The 21,860-nt window shown below is 40.5% G+C and overlaps 1 pseudogene; it reads left to right on the top strand.

Moving 5' to 3' along the window:
* Positions 1-3,602: 3,602 nt before the first annotated feature.
* Positions 3,603-4,139, top strand: LOC102278979 (protein SCO1 homolog, mitochondrial-like; annotated as a pseudogene).
* Positions 4,140-21,860: the final 17,721 nt, after the last annotated feature.

Raw genomic sequence — 21,860 nt, 5'->3', positions numbered from 1 at the left:
TGCGATATCTGTGGAAATGGAAAACAGTTGGGTATGCTGACAGTGTCCTGGAGGAAAACCAGCTGGCCGCCCTGACAGGCACTATGTAAGTGACAGTCAAATGGGAGCATCAACATGGCTCATGACTTGGCCATGACCCAACCAGTTATTCCCATCTCACTTTATTTCTATCCTGTTTGCTCTGCCTGAAGGATATTCTCTAGCCAGTTATTAAAATTGAGCCACCATACAATGAAGTGAAGTATCTTCATTTATTACTCCCAGGAGACCAGCGTTACCCAGTCTCGTCAGAGTTACATGACCTCCATGCCACTTTGAGGTCCTCAGATGGAGTAAGATGACTGAACAGAGTGATTTAGATTCTATATCCACTCAGATACACAAGCCTTTGTTTTTGCTTTTAGTTGCATGTTTTTGGGGGCGAGTTTAGAATGTAGTCCATGAGTACATGGGCCTCAGGCCCTCCTAGATCAACAATAAAAACAAAACAAAAACTCGTAGTGAGGCATGTGGTCCAACACCACCAACAATACCTGTGGAGGTTTCTAGAACTACAGTACCTTAAGCCCAGCTCAGGCCTACTGAATTTGTATCTCAGGAATCAGATTTTAGGAGATATTATATGTATCAAAGTTGAGAAGTTCTATGCTAGAGACTCAGTCTTTAAGTCAATTGAGAATCATGCTACCAAGTCCAATTAAGTCAAAAGGGAAGAATGATCTGGAAAATGTCAAGAGTATCTAGCACTATGGGACTCAACTAGTAATCGGTAGGAAGCTGTCAAAGGAAGGAATCCCCTTGATCTGATTCAGCTGAAGCACTGTGGCTTTTTAGCTACTCTTGCAGCCTTGAGTGGGGGGACCTCCCTGATACCTTAGCTAGAAGGCACCACCATGACCAGATCTAGGTGCTTTTTTAAAACCTGCTGCTTTCCATGAAGATGGAGTGACATGCTACTCCTACTGCCAAAGAAGGTCCACAGTCCTCTTCCACAGAAAGAGCCATGTTCCTGAAGACCAGCTCCAGGATAAATCTCTTTATTCTAGCTCCCTTCTTGGAGGATTTGTATACTACCAGGATCTGGTGTGGAGGTGACTAGTTTGACAGTAGTTGGGGAGGAATATTCAGAAGTGACTATACTTGGTTTGTAGTCTCCACAGCTGATTAATCAGAGTTCTGGGACTGAGAATCAAATATATGGCCAATCAGTCTGGAATTTAGGACAAGAAATTCACTGAAAATAGAAGTGAGGGATTCTGTAATAGATTCTCTGGTTTCACTGCATCAGTTAAAACTTTTCTTTGTTACAGGAAAACTGACCCTGGCAACCTACATTTGCTAGGATTCTTTATCCAGTGACTTCTGGTTAAAGTTAACCAGTGGGAGGCTCTGAAAGGGAATTAGACAGGACACAGGAGAGTAGGAGCTATAGACTTTCTCTTATGGCTCTAGAAACTCTTTGTGGTTCAAGCTCATTCGAGAAGCCCTTCTCAACACGTTTCCATTCATTCAAGTGACTCCTTCCACCTTGATTTTAGTACATCCACTTGCTTAGTAAAACCTCTGTCATCAGGATCCCAACTCTTTCCAGGTAGCCCAGACCTTGGGTTCTGGTAAAAACCACCTCTTCCTTTTGTCCCTGAAACACTGGAGCTGGGGGTATCATCCTATTGTTGCCTCTTCGGGTCTTCCCAAACATTTTAAATGTGTTCCTCATATTAAATTTCTTCTACTGAACAATTTAAAATAGGTTCAATTTGACTTGCTTCACCCTGACTGACACATTGACCTTATATTCTATAGGCTTAAGCATCAAGGGCCTCTCTTTGGGAAATTAGACCCAGCGGGAAATGTCATTGAAATTAAACTTCAGGCATGGTATGAAGAATATAATATTTTGTTGCAAGAAAGAACTTGAGGCATCATCTAAGTCTGTCATTTCTCAATGAGGAGCTATTCCCCAGGAAGTGCCATGCCTAGTCTCACACAATTCTTAAATGGCAATGCCAGGACAAGCTGTGTCCATGTGCAGAGTATTTCCATTATTCCATATATCTTCTGTGATATGTTTGCCTGTTTGATACCAGACTCTGTATACAAATATATATTTAGCGTACTGAACAAAATTATATTAGAGAATCAATGGGCAATTTTATGGCTCTATCCTTTCTTTATACATATGTTTGTTTGTTTGTTTTTACCAAATTTGTGAAAGCCAATGAAGGAGAGATGAGAGATGCAAGTTTAATCCCTGAGTTGGGAAGATCCCCTGGAGTAGGAAAGGCAACCTGATTCAATATTCTTGCCTGGAAAGTTCCATGGACAGACGAGCCCAGTGGGCTACAGTCCATGGAGTTGCAAAGAGTCAGACATGACTGAACACACAAACACACACAAGTTCTTTAAGAACTAGCTATTACTATTATTATTACTCCAGATGGGCTTTTTTTTTTTTTTAATTCTGTCTGATACTGATGACTCCATCTACTCTATGTCAGTTAATGATGCAGAAATATCTACTAAATAAAGTTTATTTCCCTAGGATAGTTGTTCTTAAACATCAGCAATGCATCAGAATCACCTGGAGAGTTTCTCTTTTTTTTAATTTAAATTTATTTATTTTAATTAGAGGCTAATTACTTTACAATATTGTATAGGTTTTGCCATACATCAACATGAATCCGCCACAGGTGTACACGTGTTCCCAATCCTGAACCCTCTCCCACCTCCCTCCCCATACCATCCCTCTGGGTCACCCCAGTGCACTATCCCCAAGCATCCTGTATCCTGCATCGAACCTGGACCAGCGACTTGTTTCTTATATGATATTATACATGTTTCAATGCCATTCTCCCAAATCACCCCCCCTCTCTCTCCCACAGAGTCCAAAAGACTGTTCTATACATCTGTGTCTCGTTTGCTGTCTCACATACAGGGCTATCATTACCGTCTTTCTAAATTCCATATATATGCATTAGTATACTGTATTGGTGTTTCTCTTTCTGGCTTACTTCACTCTGTATAATCAGCTCCAGTTTCATCCACCTCATTAGAACTGATTCAAATGTATTCTTTTTAATGGCTGAGTAATACTCCATTGTGTATATGTACCACAGCTTTCTTATCCATTTGTCCAGTGATGGGCATCTAGGTTGCTTCCATGTCCTAGCTATTATAAACAGTGCTGCGATGAACATTGGGGTACACGTGTCTCTTTCAATTCTGGATTCCTCGGTGTGTATGCCCAGCAATGGGATTGCTGGGTCATATGGCAGTTCTGTTTCTGGTTTTTTAAGGAATCTCCACAGTGTTCTCCATAGTGGCTGTACTAGTTTGCATTCCCACCAACAGTGTAAGAGGGTTCCCTTTTCTCCACACCCTCTCCAGCATTTGTTGCTTGGAGAGTTTCTTAAAACCCATTTTTTGGTCCCATCTCAGAAAGCTCTGGGCTTCCCCAGTGGCTCAATGGTAAAGAATCTGCCTGCACTCTCAAGCTCATGGCAGGGCTGTCACTCGTGCTGACTGGATAATGCGGCTTCCGGCAGCCAACTTTGGCTCTCTTGCCTCACGGATTCTGGGTTTGGTGCCCAGGGAAGGAGACCATGAGGGTCTTGCTGGGGCAGCTCTGCACGAAGCCAGAGGAGGCATGACGAGCCTCCGGGCGGGCTGGCTGCTGCCTGGGGAGCCGCCCCCTTGACACTGTGATGCCGCCCCCTCCCAGGTCATCAGGACCCCAGAACGGAAGGGCAGCAGAGACCCCACGTGCCCCCTTGAAGCCCGGGCCTGTTTCCTGGAAGTCTTTAGCCATCACATTTGCTATTTGGGGAGCTTTATTGGCTGGAGTGAAGTACTTCAAGAAAGAAAAGACAGAGAAACTGGAGAAGGAATGGCAGCGAAGCATTGGAAAGCCTTTATTGGGGTCCCGTTTTCCCTCACAACTCATAATGGCAAGTCCAAAACTGATAAGGACTACCTGGGTCAATGGGTATTGATTTATTTTGGTTTTACTGATTGTCCTGATGAACTAGAAGAACTAGTTCTGTCCAGAAGAACTAGAAAAAATTATTCAAGTCATGGATGAAATAGACAGTATTCCAACTCTGCCAAATTTAACTCCACTTGAGTATTTGCAATTCTAACAAGTTCCCAGGTGATGCTATGCTGCTGGCCTAGAGACTATACTTTGAGATCCAGCACCCCTGGGACATGAAACAATGTTTATTCCTTGTGGTCTGCAAATCACAATAGAGAATAATAGTGATAGTAGCAGTGATCCTATGAAAATGGCAATTTATGGAATTTTAGTTATGCAAGGTGAATGTCCTAAAAATAAAATGTACATCATGGTACCTATAAGTAATAATACTATACTGTATCCTATTAGGTTCTCCAGAGAGAGAAAGAAGGGTCAAGATTTTATCATGGGGGCTGAGAAGTCTGATAATATAATATCTCCTAGATGGAGATATAGGGAATCTAGTGGTGAATTCTGTCTGAGTCCAAAAGCCTGAAAACGAGGGAAGTGGACAGAGAAAGTCCCAGTCTGACTCTGAAGGCCTGAGGAACAGAAGTACTGATAGTCAAGGGTAGAAGAAGATAGATGTCCTAACTCAAGCAGAGAGAGCAGATTTACCCTTCCTCCATCTTGTTCTACTCAGGCCCTAAATGGATTAAATGATGGCCACCTGCACTGCCAATCTTCTTTACTCATTCTACAGGTTCAAATGCTAATCTCTTTCAGAAGCATACAGACACACCCAGAAATGTTTTACACACTATCTGGGCATTGGCCAATCAAGTTGACACATACAATCAACCACACATCCTTAAAGTTTGCTAAGAGGCTAGATTTTATTTCACTGTTCTTATCACAAAATAATAATAAATAAAGAGGGCAGGAAGAAACTTTTGGAGGGGATGGACTTATTTGTGGCATATATAGCAGTGATGGTTTCATGGTAGGCTACTTATCTCCAAACTCATCATTTTATACACTAAATATGCACAGCATATTGTATACCAAACATTCTTCAATAAAATAATTTTTTTAATGCAGTGTAGTTGCTTCCAGAACAATCTAGTAGCTGACAGTGCTTGGGAAGGTATTGCTTCAGCTTTATAAGGTTAAGCTTTGCAAAACTGATGACTTGTAATTTTAATAATAAAATTTTTAAATTGTAAAGAACAAATAATATTTGAATACTTAAAAATGGTAGTGGGAGAGAGGTTCAAGAGGGAGGGGACATATGTATACCTATGGCTGATTTGTGCTGATGTTTGGCAGAAACCAACACAATTCTGTAAAGCAACTATCCTTCAGTTAAAAAATAATTTAAAAAGAAAAGAAAAAAATTGTAACTTATGGGCTGAAGTTCAAGAAACTACTGAAAAAATTGGAGGTGGTAAAGAATTTTGAATTTTAAAATGGTATTCCAGGTGGTGTCTATGTTTAAGGCTTCTTGCCCATCCATTGCATTTGTCTGCTCTCTCTCTAGCTTAGCAAGTTTTGATGCCCCATGCTTGCTTTCATCTTATGCCACATTTTTGTTACTGAGAATGGCCTCTTAGAGCCAAACCATAGAATTCTTTTCTAAACCAGTTCCTGATTGTGTCCATCTGCATCATAGCCACAAGAGGTAATTATAAACAATTATCTGAATTAGAGTCTGGGGTGTGTCCAAGAAATTTACATTAATATCAACTTACCTGAATGGTTGACATGCACATTATGTTTAATGAAACACTCTTCTCAATAGTCCTCAATATTTCTCTCAAAAGAAGTCTTCCCAGCTCCACTCATTCTAAATTATCACAGCCACCTGGAGATTGTAAATCCTTAGATGGCCTGAACAGTTCTCATTCCCTTCACATTGCCCAAGGATACCAGTACCATGATTTATAAACACTGACACTCAAGAACAAAATCACTAAAAATTTACATGCTTCCCCAGAATGTGGGCCATTCATTCAATTCCCAAAGAAGTGCAGAGCTGACTTTGGACTTTCCTTCCCAGATCTCATTGATTTTACTAAAATTACCCTTTCTTCTGTGAGTTTCAAGAAAAGCAGCCACAGAAGACCCTGTGCATGCATCTGGAAAGGAGAGTAATGTGACTCGGACTAATCTCTCCCTAAATACTTAAGACTTGGGATATCGTTTGTAATAAGGAAAAGTTAATAATGCAATTGGTAACCTGGATGATCATTTTTTAAAGATATCACATCTATTAGAGTCCATTCATACTTCAAGGCCCTTACAGCCACTTGATTAAATTTCCTCCATTAGCTTGTCCACACTGGGAAACATCTCACCGTGCTCATAAGCCAGTAAAAACTGTCTGTGGTCTTTACCAATCAGGAGGATGAAAGTACAGAACGACAGGAGCAAAAGCCTTGTTGCACGTAATGAAGCTGTGGAATTACAATTCTTCTCTCTAGATACCCAACCTGCTCCTGCATCACCATCACCAAGCAGCTCATTCCCTCCTCCCTGACCACCCCCTACCCTTGGCAGTGTCTCTCTCCTGTCCATTCCAACCTTCTGCTTGTCTGTGGAATTCAGGAAACAAGGATATCTATAAGACTGTAATAACAGCAATTACAGGTACACTCCAGTGCTGCTGCTGCTGCTGCTAAGTCGCTTCAGTCTTGTCCAACCCTGTGCGACCCCATAGACGGCAGCCCATTAGGCTCCTCTGTCCCTGGGATTCTCCAGGCAAGAACACTGGAGTGGGTTGCCATTTCTCTCTCCAATGCATGAAAGTGGAAAGTGAAAGTGAAGTCGCTCAGCCGTGTCCAACTCTTAGCGACCCCATGGACTGCAGCCTACCAGGCTCCTCCGTCCATGGATTTTCCAGGCAAGAGTACTGGGTTGGGGTGCCATTGCCTTCTCTGACACTCCAGTGGGAAACCAATAAAAACCTTACTGTAGCATTTTCACTGGACTCAGCCTACATAGTCTCCTTTTCCCCCCAATATTGTCCATACTGTGATCCTCTATAGAGAATCCAACTTAACAAAGTTACATCCAAAACACAGAAGACAGAGGTACAGGGCAGGGCAGTGGGGTAGACAGGCAGGTTGTAAGAGAAATTTGAGCTCAGCTTAGGTTCACCAAAATTTTTTAATTCTGTTTCTTCATCTGTAAAATATGGGCATTTGCAGTGGAACACAAATGTGGAGCTAATGTAAAGCACGGTGTATTATGCATAAAAGAGCCAGCTACTGGGGCTTCCCAGGTGGCCCGGTGGGAAAGAATGTCTGCCAATGCAGGAGATACAGGAAATGCGGGTTTGACCCTGGGTCCAGAAGATTCTCTGGAGAACAAAATGGCTACCCACCCCACTATTCTCGCCTGAGAAATGAAATGCCATAGACAGAAGACCCTAGCAGGCTACTGTCCAACAAAGAGAAAAAAAAAAAAAAAAGCCAGCTACTAACCACAAGGAACTTATAATTTAATAGTTTCCATAATGGGAGAAGGCAATGGCAACCCACTCCAGTACTCTTGCCTGGAAAATCCCATGGATGGAGGAGCCTGGTGGGCTGCAGTCCATGGGGTCACAGGGAGTCGAACATGACTGAGCAATTTCACTTTCACTTTTCACTTTCATGCATTGGAGAGGGAAGTGGCAACCCACTCCAGTGTTCTTGCCTGGAGAATCCCAGGGACGGTGAAGCCTGGTGGGCTGCTGTCTATGGGGTCGCACAGTGTCGGACATGATTGAAGTGACTTAGCAGCAGCAGAAGTATCCATAATACTGAGGTAGCATAAGAATACAGAGCACATCTTGGCCTTCCTGGGATGCTGTAATATAATACCAGAGATTGGATAGCACAATACACAGAAATTTATTTTCTCACAGTTCTAGAAGTTGGAGGTCCAAGATGAGGGTTCCAGTGTAGCTGGCTTCTGATGAGAGTTCTCTCACTGCATCCCCACATGGTGGAAAGAAAGCAGGCAAGCTCTCTGGTATCTCTTCTCATACAGCTCCACTTTATAAGAGCTTTTCTAATCTTAGTTACCTCCCAAAGTCTCCAGTCCCCAAAACCATGACGTTGGGAGTGAGGACTTCACCATATGAATTTCAGGGGCCACATTAAGCCCGTAACAGAGAACCTCCATAGCCCATCTCCCATTTGACCCTAACCCTTGAGACCAGACCTGGATACTTTTAAATGGAAACTAGAACCAAAACTTCTCAGGGCAGTAAATTGGAGAAATCTGAAAATTGTTCTAAGAACATATAACCTTCTACAGTATCATATAACTCTCCTAGCCTGAGGAGCAAGCATTGTTAGTGCCTCTAATAGAAGGGGCTGGTGAGATGCTCCTTCACCATAGATTCAGGGTGAAGGGTAGGAGGCAGTTACATATCCTACTATTGTAGACGACTTCAGTTCACTTTGGAGAAAAACCTCGTGAACACAGTACCAGTTATTTTACCCTCAGTTCATGTCCAGTCCCATCATTTCATGGCAAATAGATGGGTAAGAAAATGGAAACTGTGGCAGATTTTATTGCCTTGGGCTCCAAAATCACTGTGGATGGTGAGCAGCCATGACATTAAAAGATGCTTGCTGCTTGAAAGAAAAACTATGACAACCCTGCTACTGCTAAGTCACTTCAGTCATGTCCAACTCTGTGCGACCCCATAGACGGCAGCCCACCAGGCTCCCCCATCCCTGGGATTCTCCATGCAAGAACACTGGAATGGGTTGCCATTTCCTTCTCCAATGCATGAAAGTGAAAAGTGAAAGTGAAGTCACTCAGTTGTGTCCGACTCTTAGTGACCCCATGGACTACAGCCTACCAGGCTCCTCCATCCATGGGACTTTCCAGGCAAGACAACCCTAGACAGTGTATTAAAAAGCAAAGACATCACTTTGCCAACAAAGGTCTGTATAGTCAGTCAAAGCTATGTTTTTTCCAGTAGTCATGTTACTGATGTGAGAGTTAGACCATAAAGAAGGCTGAGCTCTGAAGAACTGATGCTTTCAAACTGTGGTGTTGGAGAAGACTCTTGAGAGTCCCCTGAACAGCAAGGAGAACAAATCAGTCAATCCTAAAGGAAATCAACCCTGTGAATATTCATTGGAAGGACTGATGCAAAGCTGAAGCTCCAATACTTTGGCTACCAGATGTGAAGAGCCAACTCATTGGAAAAGACCTGCATGAGAAAGATTGAGGGCAGGAGGAGAAGGGGGTGACAGAGAATGAGATAGTTGGATGGCACCACCAACTCAATGGACATGAATTTGACCAAATGCCAAGAAATAGTGAAAGAAAAGGAAGCCTGGTGTGCTACAGTCCATGGGGTTGCAACGTGTCAGACATGACTGAGCAACTGAACGACAACATGTCATCCAGTTGCACTGGGGCTTGCTAGGGCTGAAACCAAAGCTGCCAGAAATTTTCATATAAAGTGTTATGTGTTAAATTGTGTCCCCCTCAAAAAAGTATATTGAAGTGCTAGCCCCTTGTACCTAAGAATGTGACCTCTCTTAGAAATAGATTCTTTTTGGATGTACTTAGTTAAGATGGAGTCATACTAAAGTGGGCCCCTAATTTAATATGACTGATGTCCTTATAAAAGTTGGCCATGTGAAGATAGACCACATGAAGACACCACGTGACAAAAACACCACATGAAGACAGAAGATTGGAGGGATCCATCTACAAGCCAAGAAATACCAAAGATCGCTGGCAATGACCAGATGGTAGGAAAAGGCAAGAAACATCTAGGTTTCAGAGGGAGCCTTGCCAAAATCTTGATTTTGGACTTCTAACTGCCAAAACCAAAAGCCAACACATTTGTGTCCTTTTGAGCCACCCACTTTGTGGTACTTAGTTAAGCCAACCTGGGCAACAAATACATAAGGAAACATGTCTGTGGGTTGAATGCAAGCAAAAGTTTCCCTGCCTCACATTGGGTAATAAAGGTACTACAGGACACTCAAAATAGCTCCTTTTCTTCTTTTAGGATGTTCTGGGTAAAGAGCAATACTAAAGACAAAGAAAAAAGGTTCAGGATTCTAGCAGTTTTGTCTTTTAGTGAGGAACACATTCAGGAGGCCAGAAGACAAATCTCAGTTCAATAGGGTCACTCACTGACACACATCTTTCGGACTCTGAAAGTCTCTGATTCTCAGAAATGGACAGCCTATGGGACATGGCTCATATTTGTATCTGGTCTGGCAGAGTGTCCTGAACATGCAGCATTCCTTCAAGCAGTGCTCCTGGTAACTAAGAACTGGTGAAAGGTGGAAGGGGTATGAGATTAACTCTGATTTGGCTACACAGAACATCAGGGGTTACCTCCCAGCAGCTATCCTCTGAACACCCACCTCATTTTTTGAAGCTTGGAGACACCAAGTGTCCTTTCTGCTACCACTGGGCATTGTCTCCTGCCAAAAGAATGACCTGGGAAGACAGTTAAATAAGCCACTCTCCTCAGCTCTTGTTCATGTTCTTATTACTCTACTGCTTAACTTTTGATTTTCAATCCCCACTAAATCTCCAGACCCCTTATCTGAGACCTCAGGCTGGCTTTGGGCTTGCTTCTTCCCCTTCATTGCTTGGCAGCTCTATTCCAGTTTCCCAACCCCTGCTGCTCTCTGCTGTGGGTACCAGCAACTCTGCTGGAGTTGCTTGTTCAGCTCGCCTCGCCCGCTGCTGAATCCTACCTCTCCAGTCCTACCAGTCTAATCTCCTGCTCACTGCTCAGAGGGTTCCTGGCACTCACATTCTAGCTCCTGATGTTATATCCTCCAGGTCCTCTTCCTCATTTGCTTGTGCTGAAACTAAAAAAGCATCCATATCCCTTAAGAAAAGCACTCACAAAGTGGTGGTGTTTATCTCTTTAGAAGCAGACTAGCTGACCTCTGGCTGGGAAGTGCAGGGGTTTAGTACCTAGCAAATAGTCGCCTTGTCCTTGTTATACAGCTATCTGCTGGTATAGTTGAGCACAAGGACAAACAGATAAGAACCTTTTTCTTTGTTCATCAGATGGAAAAAAGACGTCATGCCTTTATTGACTGAACCCTACATAACCTGGACCAGCTCCAGACAGAAGTAAATGTATCCCAACTGGTTAAAAAAACAAATAAAAAAACATTTCAGAAGAGGGCTAAAGATCTGCAAAGAGTTGACTCATTGGGAAAGACTCTGATGCTGGGAGGGATTGGGGGCAGGAGGAGAAGGGGACAACAGAGGATGAGATGGCTGGATGGCATCACTGACTTGAGGGACATGAGTTTGAGTGAACTCTGGGAGTTGGTGATGGACAGGAAGGCCTGGTGTGCTGCAATTTATGGGGTCGCAAAGAGTCAGACACGACTGAGCGACTGAACTGAACTGAATTGAAAGATCTGGTGACTGCTAAACTATCTTTCTTACTCATTTCTCTGCCCCTACCTGCTATATCACCATGACAACCTACTGGAGAAACTTCAATAGCTTGCCTTAGAAAATGATAACTCATACACTGATTGCTATAGACTGAATGGTTGTATCCCATGAAAATTCATATGTTGAAGCTTTCATCCCAAGTGTGATGATATCCAGAGGTAAGACTTCTAGAAGGTAATTAGTTTAGGTCAGACCATGAGAGTAAAGGCCCTGTGATGATAGGATGATAGAATTAGTATCCTTGGAAGAGAAGTAAAAGAGATTAGACTGTGCTTGTTTGGCTGCCTCCCTCAACTCTCTCTCCCTGCCATATGAGGATAGTGCAAGAAAGCAGTCATCTACAAGTCAGGAGGAGAATTCTCTCCAGAGCCAGACCATGCCAATATGCTGATCATATAGCCTTCAGAACTATGAGAAATACATGTGTTGTTTAAGCCACCCAATCTACGGTGTTTTGTTATACCAGCCCAAGCTAAAGTACTAATAGACTGCCTTTATGTGTGATCAACTTATTAAAACCTATTTTCACCTAAAAAGAACAGTAAGAAGAGAGTGGCATAGATAACCAACAAGTTTGCAGGGACAGTGTAGTTGACAAGCCCTATAATAAAGCAATGGGTTGATGAACTGACACTATGGTCAAGAGACATGACTGCACTCTCTGATTATGAGAGCCCTGGGAATGCATGAAAGGCTGAGAAAGAATGGAAGGACAGTGAGAAGATAAAACATTTTGAATACATCATAGTTTTGCCAAGGGAATTATCTTTCCATATTTTTTGCACAACTTAGCTCCTTCCTTCCGAGTTATAAAACTCAGATGTTTTATAACCCAGATGGCTAGGTGAGGGCAGCCAGGCTCAGCCAGCCAAGGACTTCTGAATATTTGACTCGTGACTATAAATCCAACTCACTCTTTTTGTTTGTTTTTCATAAATTTATACAACTCAAGGGGAGAAAAGATACTTCCTCTTTATACTAAGTCTAGAGCTTCTGGCATTGATCTTTGTACCATGTGAGGAATCTCCTTAAGGGACCGCATAGAGGACAGTATAAATGAAAGAATCCTGATGACATAGATAGAAACCTGTATCTAGACATTTCTGAATTCTCAGTGGTGTGTACTACTAAATCTGATATTTGAAATTAACGATGAGCATCCAAAGATGGGAAATTCCATGGACAGAAGAACCTGGCGGGCTACAGTCCATGGGGTCACAAAGAGTAGGACATGACTTAATGACAACCAATAACAACAATCCAAAAAGATACGACTTCAAAAAGAAGTCACAGATTTAAAAGGTTTTTTTATCAGATATTATTTTGGCTTAAAATTTAATTATTTATCCCAAAGTAATTTTGTTTCTAAAAATTTGAAGAATCAAAATTACAGTTGTGAAGTGTTGCTCACTCCCATTGAATCTATTTGGTTATGCTGCTGAATATCTGTTTTGTAAGCATTTATCACTTGAAAAGGAAAGGCCTGAAGGAGAAAAAAGGAGTACTTGTTAGGATTTATTTTATTTATTGTAAAAGTTTCTAGGCTCTCATTTCCAGAAATCGTCTCTTTAGCTCATGCTCCTAAGTCATATTTAATTTACTTCAGAAGCAATACATATTTTGTGTCACGTAGTCTATACAGCAGAGTTCGGTTGTTTTATTACCCAAGACTATTTCTTTCTGTGATATATACTCACTCACAAAATCTGAAGGACTATTCTTGTTATTTGCTGTTTTCTATGCAATCTTTCTTTCATTCAAAATGCATCTCTTAAAAATAAAATATGCATTAGATGTTTACTCCTAAGTATTTTATATCTAAATAATAAAAATATAAATATGGTAATCATAGGTCTCATGCCTATTAATTATTAAAAAATATATATTCAAAGCATTTTTCACTAATGATTTCACTATTTTTAATCATGCACATTGTGATAGATATTACACTGTTAAAGAACCTGAGGCTGTCATTGGTGCATGACCAAAGATCATGTTGTCATTAGGCTATACTCTATGCTCCCTGTCTTCTCCCCACCTTCTATAATCTTAGACTCTTGGGTTTCTACATTAATTGAGGCTGTGTTAGCTTTTTCCATTGAGTTAGAAACACTAGTTCATGAAGAAATGAATGTAGTGGGATCTTAGAAGCTGTGGTCTTACAGACAGACCATATCATGGCGGATATGCAGAACCAACTACAAGTCTTTTTAATATCCACAAAATTGTTGTGGCCAGTCATAGAAGAATATAAAAACAATCTAGCATTCAGTTAATCAGAGGAAGACTGCTACTTTCCTGAGATGTTGCAAACCAACTCAGAAGAAAAATAGTTGGTGAGATGTGACTGAAACCCAACAGAAACCAAGTGAATCTAAAGAATTTAGATTAAGAATACCTGTTGTAAAAGCAACTAGAAGCAAGAGCGCATGTTATCTCAGTGGTGCAAGATGAACTGGCTTCGTTCAGTTCAGTTCAGTCGCTCAGTCATGTCTGACTCTTTGTGACCCCGTGAATCACAGCACGCCAGGCCTCCCTGTCCATCACCAACTCCCAGAGTTCACCCAAACTCATGTGCATCAAGTTGGTGATGCCATCCAGCCATCTCATCCTCTGTCGTCCCCTTCTCCTCCTGCCCCCAATCCCTCCCAGCATCAGAGTCTTTTCCAATGAGTCAACTCTTTGTAGGAGGTGGCCAAAGTACTGGAGTTTCAGCTTTAGCATCATTCCTTCCAAAGAAATCCCAGGGCTGATCTCCTTCAGAATGGACTGGTTGGATCTCCTTGCAGTCCAAGGGATTCTCAAGAGTCTTCTCCAACACCACAGTTCAAAAGCATCAGTTCTTCAGTGCTCAGGTTTCTTCACAGTCCAACGCAGGCAAAAAAACTCTCTCATCAACAAGCTGTCTCAGTTCTCATGGGCAGGGAAGCTCCAACTACCTTGGAACAGTAAAGCTATTTCCTAAGTGAGAAAGTGTCTTCTAACTCCAGCAAGTCATAGAATTAGGTATACAGATTATAAAATTTACTTCATCCTTTGAAAAATTAAAGGATGAAATAATTTAAACATATTTTAAAGGTTTAAAGGAATGTAATAGGTTAAGTCTAGAATGAGCCAGGTTTTTAAGTGCATTCATTTCAACTTGAATTGACTGAAAATTATCACCCACCCTCCATAGCAATCCTTCACATTTTCTAGATATAATCACATATGGACATTGAATTTAAAGGTTTAAGGAAAACCAGATTTTAAACTGTGCTTTTAATAAACTGAATTCTAATTTAAAGTGTTAAGTAACAATCATTCATTTACTTCTGCTCACAAAAGCCTTCCAACCATCAGCCCTGGGAAAAACAAAAACTTAAACAAAAACCAAAAAGCCTCAGAGATACATGATATCTGGGTCAGGAAAATATCTGTCTGTTGTGTGTTGAGTAAATAACAGTTACTCAGGATGAGTGTCCACTGTCTAAAGGCCATCTGGAGCAGTAGGAGACAGTCTTCCTGCCCATTTTGTTCTCATTGGCAAAGAAAAGGGGACAAAGCAGTTGTAACTTGACTTCTCTGACTTCCACTTCTCTGAGTCCACAAAAAATGCTGAATTGATTACAACAGAAACGTGGGGGAGGTGAATGAGGTTGGATATACTCATTGTGAAAGACAAAATGCACCAGATAATTAAGACAATTCTACTCAGGCTCTTGCATTAGGGGGAAAACATCCATTAATGAAAAACATCTTAAAGAAAAGAGGGAAAAGCTGGGGTTTTATAAATGAAGGGAGATTTTGAGGAGGGGTGGAAGTGGGTCTTGTTTTGGAAGATGCTAGGGCAGGGTCTGTTGTTAATCTATTAATAACAATCTGTCAGAACAAAGAAGGGGGTGGGAGGGAATTTTCCAAGCATTCTTATCTTACAGAAGCATAGGATCACTATTGTCATCATAAATACAATTCCATGAAGCTAGATTTTCAGCAACAGCTGTGACTAAAAAAAATTAGTGTCCTGAAAAAAAAAAAAAAATGAACATTCGGCTTTCCTTTTTTCCTTCTCTTATTTTAGTTCCTAGGAAACTGTGTCAATTTGAAATACTTCTAGCACAAAAATACATACAATAGAAAATTTTGTGTAAAATTTCTGCATTCAAAATTAACAATACATGTCCTTTTCTGAAAAATACTGTCTTCTACTTTAAGATGATGTCCTCTCTATTTTTTTTCTTATTAAAAACTCTCATCATCTAGAGAATGATGATGATATATGATACATTTTTATAAATTTCATACTTTTAAGATAAAAAAGAAATAACTATATATTTATTGTCCTAATTTTTTGTTAATAATTCAGTCATTTGAATCCAAAATCAAGGGAGATAATTTTCTGTAAAATAATACAGTTGGAGGAGGCCAAAAAGTCTCAAAATCTACTCTCAAAAATCCCCTGGTACTCTTTTATCATGAAATATTCTAGAAGATTTAACATGTTATCATTAACACCTACAGTTTCCTTCTCAACTTACAATTGGGATGACTTGGGGCAGCTAAAGATGAAAGTTTTTGAAGAAAAAAGGAGAAAAAGAAAAGGGGCACCCTATGAAGAAGTAGAAAAATTCTCTTAATACACTTGCATTACAGTTTTTCCAAAGGTCACAATGAGGTACTGCTTAGCTACAGGTTAACATGTTAAATCTTTTACTCTTTTCTGCATAAAAAAGAAACCACCAAGTTATCCAAGCTTATTATCCACTATCTTTACTATAGGACATTTAGAGTACCTACTTGAAAGTTACAGGATGCAGTCAAGGAAAATCAGTTAAGGCAGAAAAAGTGAAAGCAGAGGTTTAGTCATCAAAAAATTAGAGTTAGATTGCTTGGGGGATTGGAGAGGCAGGCAAGATGAGTCCTATATCAGTCATGGCTAGAGACAAGTAGTCAGTCAGGTATATTCATGGTGAGCAGGCTGACCCTAACATCTTACAGTAAGTATAAATACATGTCAGAAATCACTACTGGGTAAGTGAAACACAGTCAGGATGTCATCTCCCTAGCGAATTCACAGAACCCATTAGACTTCTAAAACCAAGAAATGCATTCAGGTCAAATGACATGAAAAGGGACTCTAATTGCCTGTAATATATGACCTGATAATTAGAACCACATCACCCAGTCAGACTAAGACCAACAACACAGCTGGCTTCATAGAGAATCTATAGTTCTACAAGTAGCTACCTTTTTCCCACTGGGAGCCAAACGAAATAGTTCTATAACCTAGAGTGGGGCTGTGGCTTTAAGTAAAGGTGATTGAAATTGTACAAAATAGAGGAAACTATAACAGAAATGAACACGTGGTTTCAAAATCAGAACCATGTGACAATTCTTTTGGGTACCTGGAACAACACTATAGAGCAAACAACTGAACAAATTTTGGGGATCAGTAATCCAAAATAAAAGATTAGTATATATTACCCAAGTCACAAATTTTTTATAGATTTCCTATCCTGGAAAGGAACTGATCTCAAAATATAGAAAATTCAGACCAGAGTGGGGAAGGAAGAGGAAACATCTGAATGAAATGAGGAGATGTGACATATTCTAAGGATTTCATAATAACTCCTATGTCCTGAGTAATATTAGAAGCAAGAAAGTAAAATAGGAAAAAAAAATATATATACATATATATATGTATGTATATATATATACATACATATATTCCCTGGTGGCTTCCCTGATGGCTCAGATGGTAAGGAATCTGCCTGTAATGTAGGAGACCCGGGTTTGATCCCTGGGGTGGGAAGATTCCCTGGAGAAGGGCATGGCAACCCACTCCAGTATTCTTGCCTAGAGAACCCCATAGACAGAGGAGCCTGGCAGTTCATGGGGTCACAAAGAGTCAGACTTGATTGAGCAACACATGCACACACAGACACACACACACAATATTTTGGAAAGATCTGAATGTCCTAATCATGCTGACTAAGTGGCTAAGCTAGATTTAAGCGTAACTATTTTTTTTCCCCCAATGGATGCCAAGCTGTTTCTATAAAATTTTTCTATGAAGAGATTCAACTGAAAAAATATTCAGTTGATTAAGGTTAACCATACAGCCTTTACCCCAGGATATTGTAAAGAAGTTCCTTGTATTAAAAGTTTCTACTTAATACCTGAAAGATAATATAGCCTTGAGCTGATTGAACTGAGTAGACACCAGAAGCTCTATTTCACTAAAGCAATCACTTCCATTGAAGCGGCAACTAAACACAAAGGCTGGCCTTTTAAGTGTATTAGAATATGATCTGCTATGCACAGCAAAGCATATGGACCATTGAATTAAGAATTACTCCTCCTCCCCCTGAAAGTCTCTTCTTTGACTTATTTGATACTATAGAAGAAAAATCAGTTAGATGAAAGAATGAAGGGGAAATAATATTTATTGACTGTCTATTATAGAAAAGGCAGATGTTAAGGCAGTTTTCTTTCATATCTCATTTATAATTCAGATATTCCTAGATGAACTATCTCAATTATTCCTCATTAAGCACTGGTACATGTATTATCCCACTGACTCCTTGTAAAAGCCTAGATGTCAGGTGTATTTATTCAGACTATATAGATGGAAAACTGATACTTAGGTGTATTAGACAACAAGTCACAGTACACAATCAGTGAGTGCCAGAGGGAAAACATTATAAGCTAGACTTACTGGACCTCAAAATCTAACATTTCTAACATTTTGCTGTCATGTACGAATCAACTCTTCAAAGCAGGCATTTGCACACAAGAGTCAACCTGAGTATGAGATAATTTTCTGATCACTCTAGTAGTTGATGTCAGTAAGGCTACTAGGAAATATAATAATATAAATGGATATAATTTGGAGTGTTGTCCCAACTCCATTCTTCCCTTCTTCTCCCACTTCAAACATGTCTCCTTCCTGGGGACTTCCCTGGTGATCCAGTGGTTAAGACTGTGCTTCCAACACCTGGGATGCAGGTTCAATCCTGACCAAGGGAACTAAGATCCCATATGCCACGCAGGACAGCCAAGAACTTAAAAATAAATAAATAAAAATTTTTAATTAAATAATATCTTCCCTTTCTTAAAACATTTCCTGAAGTTTGCTGCCTGCCTCCACATGTGTGACTCCTCTACATCATACTCACATATGTTTGAAGACCAGTATGTTAGTTAGGATTATGTGTAGCTACATAAAACATGAAATCCAAATGGCATGTTTACATCACACAGAAGTTTATTTAAATCTCATATAAAAGAAGGCCAGAGGTAGGGCTTCCAGGACTAGAAAATCAATTCACAATACTGCCATGTCCCAGACTTCTTCCAGAGCTCTTCACCACCAACTTTAGTGTGTACATCTCATCCTCAAATATGCCATGTGATTCAGCATGCCATCTGGGGCTCAGGGTATTAGGTCCAATTGTTGTTCAGTTGTGTTCAACTCTTTGCAACCCCATGGACTGCAGCATGCCAGGCTTCCCTGTCCTTCACTAACTCTCAGAGTTTGCTCAAACTCATGACCATTGAATCAGTGATGCCATTCAATCATCTCATCCTCTGTCAACCCCTTCTCCTCCTGCCTTCAATTTTTCCCAGCATCAGTTTCTTCCAATGTGTTGGTTCTTCACATCAGGAGGCCAAGGTATTGGAGCTTCAGCTTCAGCATCAGTCCCTTCAATGAATATTCAGGAGTGATTTCCTTTAAGATTGACTGATTTGACTCCTTACAATTCAAGGGACACTTAAGACTCTTCTCCAGCACCATCATTATGTCCATATTTCTGGCAAAAATGTACATCATTTTAAAAGGAATATTATCAAAAATCCTATCTGACTATTTTTACTTATACTTCTGTGTTAGTTTCCTAGGGCTTAAATAACAAATTACTGCAAACTGGGTGTCTTAGAAAAAAAGAAGTTCATGTCCCACAATTCTGGAGTCCATAAGTCTGAAATCAAAATATTAGCAGAGCTAGGATCCTTATGACTTCCTGGAGAGAATATTTCCTCTTTCTAGCTTCTGGTGTGACCATCAATTCTTGATGTTCTTTGGTTTACAGCTGTGATTTACTTGAATTGCTATCTCTGCTGTCATATGGTGTTCTCTCTTTTTCTATGTTTTCCCATGTTATTTTCTTCCTTTGGTCTGAGTGTCTTCTCTTTTTATGAGTATACCAATCACTGGAATCAAATCCTTACTTACTCCAGTATAAGTTCATCTTAACTTATTACATGGGCAACAACCCTATTTACAAATACGGTCACATTCTGAGGTACTAGAGTTAAGGAATTCAACATATCTTTTAGGGGAAAATAACTCAACCAATAACAACCTCATCAGACAGAGTTTAGTCATGTGTCCACAACAATATGCAAGCATGAGGGAAGTGCCATGATTGGCTAGATACTCTCGTCCCAAATTAAACTGCTGCTGTTACTAAAAGAGAAGAGATTAGATGTTGATAGTCTGTCTTATCAATTTGTATTCATCATTGAGTACCTACACACCATCCAGTAGGTTGGGTGGCATGTAGTAGACCCTCACTAAATATTTTTTGAGCAAACAAGTGAATGAATAACCTAGAAATGGCAATGGGACAAATGAGACAATAGTTATAAAGCACAATAAACTGTAAAGTCTTACCTAAAACTTTACGCAGAGAGGATATACTCTACAACACTTGGAATTATCTTAACAATCTAGAATAAAGTGCCTGTCACAGATTTTGGATGCATTTGCTCACAATCTGGAAATACTGCAGGCCCTGGGCAAAGAAGAAGGGGGCTTTTTACCTGTATCCTATCAGCAGGCCTTAATTACTAGAAGTGTTTAGGCCTACAAAGCCGAGCACACAAGATCTAAAAGCAAAGATGGTAGATGGGAGGCCCAAGAACCAAATTCAACTTGCAGAGATCCTTGGTGGGCACAAGTGTTTTTCAAATTTTTAATTTATTGCCAAACTTTAAACAAGGAGACTCTTGCCTGGCAAATCCCATGGACGGAGGAGCCTTGTAGGCTGCTGTCCATGGGGTTGCTAGGAGTCAGACACGACTGAGTGACTTCACTTTCACTTTTCACTTTTATACATTGGAGAAGGAAATGGCAACCCACTCCAGTGTTCTTGTCTGGAGAATCCCAGGGATGGGGGAGCCTGGTGGGCTTCCGTCTCTGGGGTCGCACAGAGTTGGACATGACTGAAGCGACTTAGCAGCAGCAGCAGCAAACAAGGAGAGGTTTCAGATAGGAATTTGTGTTTCCAACTTTTTTTGGAAAACCTGAAGATTTGGTATTATTGAACCTAAATAAATATATAGCAATCATTGACTGAGTCTGAGTACCAGCTCTCCACTTCAGATGGGGAAAGCATTCCTTATTTTTCCAGTTGCCCTTCTTCACGAATGTATGCTTCTTCCCTGAACTCTTAAGGCGTTTGACTTTGTCCCTCTTGGTCTACTGCTGCTGCTGCTAAGTCATGTGTGACACCATAGACGGCAGCCCACCAGGCTCCTCTGTCCCTGGGATTCTCCAGGCAAGAATACTGGAGTGGGCTGCCATTTCCTTCTCCAATGCATGCGTGCTTGCTAAGTCGCCTCAGTCGTGTCTGACTCTGTGCGACCCTATGGACAGCAGCCCACCAGGCTCCTCTGTCCACAGGATTCTCCAGGCAAGAATACTGGAGTGGGCTGCCATTTCCTTCTCCCACTCTTGGTCTAACATCATCTAGAAAACCTAGTGTAGGTGATTTCATGTACATAATGTCTTTAGGTTTAAAGTATCAGTATTTATGGCAAATAATCAAAAGCACTGTAGCTGTGGGTATGGAATGACATGGAAAAATAAGCTGATATTTCCAAATCATAAAATATACTGCTCAGGCTCCTTTCTCATCAGACTGCTAACAGCAGAAAGAGGTGCCTTTTTCTTCATCTCCCATTTTGGTGTCAAGAACTGTTAAGTTGGCTAATGAATAAAGGAAAACTAATGGGTTGGTCATAAAGAAACAATATATGGAGACAGAGATATAGGCAAATGTATACACTAAATTGTTGAAAAAGTGCTTGTTTTTTTTCATGCATTACTCATAATGTTGGATTTTAGCAATAAAAAAGTAGGTCTGAATTCCTGCCCTCCTAGATCTTCTTGTCTAGTGTTAGTGTTTAAGAAAGAAAAGAAAAAGAAGATAATAAAATTTTTTTCAATTTTTTCTAATTTTATTTTATTTTTAAACTTTACATAATTGTATTTTTTTTTGCCAAATATCAAAATGAATCCGCATACAGGTATATATGTGTTCCCCATCCCGAACCCTCCTCCCTCCTCCTCCCCATACCATCCCTCTGGGCCATCCCAGTGCACCAGCCCCAAGCATCCAGCATCGTGCATCGAACCTGGACTGGCAACTCGTTTCCTACATGATATTTTACATGTTTCATTGCC

Source organism: Bos mutus, chromosome 11 (genome assembly GCF_027580195.1).
Source record: "Bos mutus isolate GX-2022 chromosome 11, NWIPB_WYAK_1.1, whole genome shotgun sequence".
In the NCBI taxonomy this organism is placed as follows: Eukaryota; Metazoa; Chordata; class Mammalia; order Artiodactyla; family Bovidae; genus Bos; species Bos mutus.
Note: the sequence above shows the minus strand (reverse complement) of the source record. Positions and strands in the feature narration are given on the sequence as shown.